The sequence below is a fragment of the Erythrolamprus reginae genome, chromosome 7 (assembly GCF_031021105.1).
Source record: "Erythrolamprus reginae isolate rEryReg1 chromosome 7, rEryReg1.hap1, whole genome shotgun sequence".
Taxonomy (NCBI): Eukaryota; Metazoa; Chordata; class Lepidosauria; order Squamata; family Dipsadidae; genus Erythrolamprus; species Erythrolamprus reginae.
The window spans coordinates 1,080,048-1,085,047 of NC_091956.1; the positions used below are offsets into that span (position 1 = coordinate 1,080,048).

The 5,000-nt window shown below is 42.6% G+C and overlaps 1 protein-coding gene across 2 annotated transcripts in view; it reads right to left on the reverse strand.

Moving 5' to 3' along the window:
- ATP6V1B1 (ATPase H+ transporting V1 subunit B1) overlaps positions 1-5,000 on the reverse strand; it is a 24,303-nt gene that overhangs the window by 18,621 nt on the left and 682 nt on the right. The gene's annotated exons all lie outside the window — the stretch shown is intronic.

Sequence of the window (5,000 nt, forward strand, 5' to 3'; positions counted from 1 at the left end):
GCTTGGGGCACAGAGGACAGGGGTCCTGCGAAGGCATAAGTCTGTGTGTGAAAGAGAGGGTCTTTGAACCTGGCCCCCCTCCTCCTCCTGCCCCCCCTCCCAATAAATTCTCCGCTCCTGCCATCCCATCCGCAGCCCGAATTAACCCTGACCATTGTGTCCTGCGGTGGGGGTGAGAAGGGGGGGAAAGGAGGGAGGGAGGAGGAGGAGAGGAAATTTACCAGCTGACAAAGAGGGACCCCCCCCCCACAGACACTAATTGCTTCCCCTCCACCCGGCCCCTCCCTTCCTGGCCTGGCATCTGTGTGTGTGGGGGGGTCCCCCTTCCCAGGGTTTCTCTACAAAGTCCACTCTCAGCTCCTGGCAGGGTCTTCGCAGGTGGCGACCAACCCATATTTCCTTCTCCCTCCCCCTCTTTTTTCCTTTTCTCTTTCTCTCTCCCCTCCTTCTTTTTTCTTTCGTTCCTTCTCTTCTTTCTCTTCTTTCTTTCTGTTTCTTTTCTCTTTTTCTCTTTCTTTCTCTCTCTTACTTCCTTTCTCTCTCTCTCCTTCCCTCTTTTATCCTTGTTCTCTTTCTCTCCCTTCCTTTTTTTCTTTTTCTCCCTCTCTCTTCTCTTTCTTTGTTTCACTTTCTTTTCCCTTTTCTTCTTTTTTCTCTTTTCTCTTTATTCTCTTATTCTCTTACTTTCTCTTCTCTCTCTTTCTTCTTTCCCCCCTCTCTCTGACACACACTTTCTATTTTTTCTTTTTCTTCCTTTCTCTCTCTTTCTTCCTTTCTCTCTTCCTTTCTCTTTCTTTCTCTACTTTTCTCTCTCTCTCTTACTTTCTTTCTCTCTCTCTCTCCTTTTTCTCTTCCTCTTACTTTCTCACTGTGTCTTTTTCCTTCTCTCTCTCTTCCCCCCTCTTTCTCTCTCTCTCTTACTTTATCTTTCTTTCTATCTTTTTTCCTTCCTTCCTTTCTCTCTCTCTCTCTCTTTCTCTCTCTCTTTCAGAAACCTCCAAGGGGTTAGAATTGCCTGCGTACTTCAGACCCAGCCTTCTCTGTAGACAGAACCCAGCTGTCTGTCTCTAATATCAACCCATTCTCCCTCGGCCACAGCATAGAGAAGGAACCCAACCCAGAAGGTCTCAACGGGCAGGAAACGAGACCTACCACTCAGCCAGAAGGGCTGGGGGGAAACACTTTTCTCCCTCCCCAATTTCTCCTAATTGTACCTCCAGATCATAAATGTTTCTGACAGTCATCCCCCTGTCGCTGGCACATTCGTTCTCAGGGTCAGCTGACAAGCCACCCAGGTTAGGGCATCTTGCCAGCCTGGCCTGAATCCCGAATTCTTTCTAAATCCTCCAGCTGCCCGTCAATGAAATCATTGCAGACAGCGATCGCCTCTGGGAGCTCCTGTGCCTGGGTCAGTTCCAGCTGCATGTGGTCAAGGGGGGCTGGGGGGCCATGGGAGCTGGAGTCCAGTCTTTCCACCCAGGGCATGCAGGCATAGCTATTTTCAGCCTCTATCAGATGCCCCTCTAGGTCTCCAAACTTGGCCACTTTAAGACTCGTGGACTTCAACCCCAACCAACAGTGAGAAGAATCCACCCATGGAACAGAAATTGCCTTCATCCTGGAGATGATGAAGAGATGATAGATAGATTAGATAGAGGATAGCTAGATAGTGCAGATAGATAGATAGATAGATAGATAGATAGATAGATAGATGATGGATGGATGGATGGATGGATGGATGGATGGATGGATGGAGGATGGATGACGGACGGATGATAGAGATACTGTAAATAGATAGATAAATGATAGAAAGAAGATAGATAGACAGACAGACCAACAGACAGACAGACAGACAGAAAGAAAGAAAGAAAGAAAGGCAGATGATAGATACTGTAGATAAATAGATGATAGATAGACAGACAGACAAATAGATAGATACATAGATACTATAGACAGAAAGATAGAAAATAGATATAGATAGATAGACGATAGATAGATAGATAGATAGATAGATAGATAGATAGATAGATAGAAGATAGACAGGCAGGCAGACAGACATACTGTATAAATATAGATAGAAGATAGATAGATAGATAGATAGATAGATAGATATAGATATAGATATAGATAGATATATAGAGATACAGTATAGATAGAGATATAGATATAGACAGACAGACAGACAGACAGACAGACAGATAGATAGATAGAAAGATAGAGAGATGATAGATAATAGATGATAGACAGACAGACAGACAGACAGACAGATAGATTATAGATAGATAGACAGACAAAACAAACAAACAGATAAGAATCAGTTGCCAAGCTGCTCAATTTTGATCATGTGGCCACAGGGATGCTGGTCGTTAAGTGTGAAAAACAGTTGTAAATCCCTTTTTTTTAGTGTTGCCGTCACTTTTTCAAATAAATAAACGCTACCTGCAGCCTCATAGAGATCATGCTTCCCTAGTTGACCACAGTGGCAACCATCCAGGCTAAAGGATCATAATCCACGTTTACGCTCGGCAGGAATCCAGGATTCTCGGTGTGTGTGTGTGTGTGAGAGAGAGAGAGAGAGAGAAATACCACTTGGCGCAACCTCATCCAGACAATTAATTTTATTTTATTTATTTATCTGTTAAATATATATGGATTCAGGGCTGCTTAAAGCAATCAAGCATAACACAAAATTTAAAATTATCCCAATACTTAATGACAAGGTTAAAAAAAGGTTTTATCCCAATAAAACGAGGGACAACCAACACTCCCCAACTTTTCCGATGGTCCCTATCAGTGGGCCCACTTTTCCAGCCCCCTCCAGGACCCCCACTGACCCCCACCCCTCCGCCCAGGCAACCTGCCTATTGTGCGATGTGTCACTTGTCAAACACATCGCCCGGCCAAGGCGAGCCAGGCTGCTGAAAAGCCCAGCGGGCGGCTGCACTATGCCACTAATTAGGGGTAGCGGCAAAGGGGGTCCCATACACACCTGCAGGGTCATGTGACTCGGAGGGAGGGGGGAAGAGTGGGGGGGTCGTGGTGTCCAGAGATGGACCAGACAAGGAGGGTTTTTTTGCAAGAAGCAAAGCCTGGCGTTGGGCGTCTAAGGAATTTGCTGAGGCAGAGTTGGATGTCGTGTTTTTCTCAAACTTGGCAAATTGAAGAGAGGAAGACTCCAACTCCCAGAATTCCCCAGCAGCGTGCTTTAAATTGCATGGACTCCAACTCCCAGAATTCCCCAACTAGCGTGATTTAAATTGCATGGACTTCAACTCCCAGAATTCCCCAGTCATCATGCCTTAAAATTGCATGGACTTCAACTCCCAGAATTCCCCAACTAGCGTGATTTAAATTGCATGGACTCCAACTCCCAGAATTCCCAAGTCAGCATGCCTTAAAATTGCATGGACTTCAACTCCCAGAATTCCCCACCAATGTGCCTTCAATTGCATGGACTTCAACTCCCAGAATTCCTGAGACAGAGTGACTTAAAATTGTGTGGACCCCAACTCCCAGAATTCCCCAGCAAGTGTAACTTCAATTGTGTGGGCTTCATCTCCCAGAATTCCCAGCCAACTTTCTTTCAGATGATTTTGAGCGACCGAAAGTTGAAAAAAACCCCAGCCTTCTCTCCTTCCTCCTTCCTCCCTCCCAGTAGGAACTTCCTCTATTTGCTGTTGTGTCAGTTAATGACAAAACCCCGGGCATTCTTTCCAGTCTCTGAAGCCGGCTGGTTCTTGCTTCAGCCACTGGATCCCAGCTGAGGATCTGTTCAAGGTCACAGGAATCCCTGGATGAGAGATTCATAACCCATTTACGCAGCTACTCCTCGGCCACAATTTATCTATTTTATTTATTTATTAGTTACTTATTTTATTAATTGGATTTATATCCAATTAGGACACAGGGTGACTTACAACATATAAAAAGAAACAATAAAATACAGCAGGCGAAATCCAATTAATTAATAGGTGTGAGACCCGAAATCTTTTTGCTTGGGATAATAGAACAAAAAACGAGAAAAGAACATTATTATATCATACAATATATTTTAACTGCAGTGCAAATTTGTATCGCTCAGCATTGAAAACAAGAAGAGATGCTAGTGGTTATTTTGAAAAAACATTTGAATGTGCACACGATAAAATGACCTTGGAACGAAACGACAAGGAAGACTCGAGATTTTATGACGGGTGGAAGGTAAATTTTATGAACTGGATAGAAAGGAGGAAATAACAGGAAGCTGTAAATGGAGAGTGTAAATATGTTAAATGGAATTAGAATTGTATTGTTGAGAAAGCAAATAAGTAAATGTTTGTTAAAAAAAAGGAGAAAAATTAAAAGAAGTAAGATGGCATAAACAAAGTTTAATATAGGAGATAACAGGAATGGAGTTGAAGAGAGAGGTTTTATATAACACTGAACGTAAACCGTGGATGTCTGGAACCGTGAAATTAAGGTAGAGAAAAAAGATAGACAACATGTTTGTGGGTTTTTTGCTTTCTTGTTTTCTTTCTCTCTTTTTCTTTCCTTTCCCCCTCCCCCTTTCTCTCTCCTGTTTTCGATGAGTTAGGTGCTATTATGTTACTATGGTTATGATCTATAATTATGAACTGTGTAATGCTTTTTTAAAAAAGTATTTAAACTGAATAAATTTTTTTTAAAAAAAAATGGAATCAAAGAAGGATATGATTTATGACAGGTCGATTATAGTTACATAGGTTTTGATAGAATGTGTGGTATAGGCATGGACGTATATAGGGAAATTGTGGAGAGAAAAATAAAAACTTTTTAAAAAGTAAGAAAGAAGTCCACTTATTTTGGAGCAGCCACGTTTGAAAAAAGTCAGACTCCAACCTTGGCCACTTTTAAGAGTTGTAGACTTCAACTCCTAGAATTCCTCAGCCAGGTCTCCAACTTTGGCAAAACTTTTAAGAGTTGTGGACTTCAACTCCCAGAATTCCTCAGCCAGGTCTCCAACTTTGGCAAAACTTTTAAGA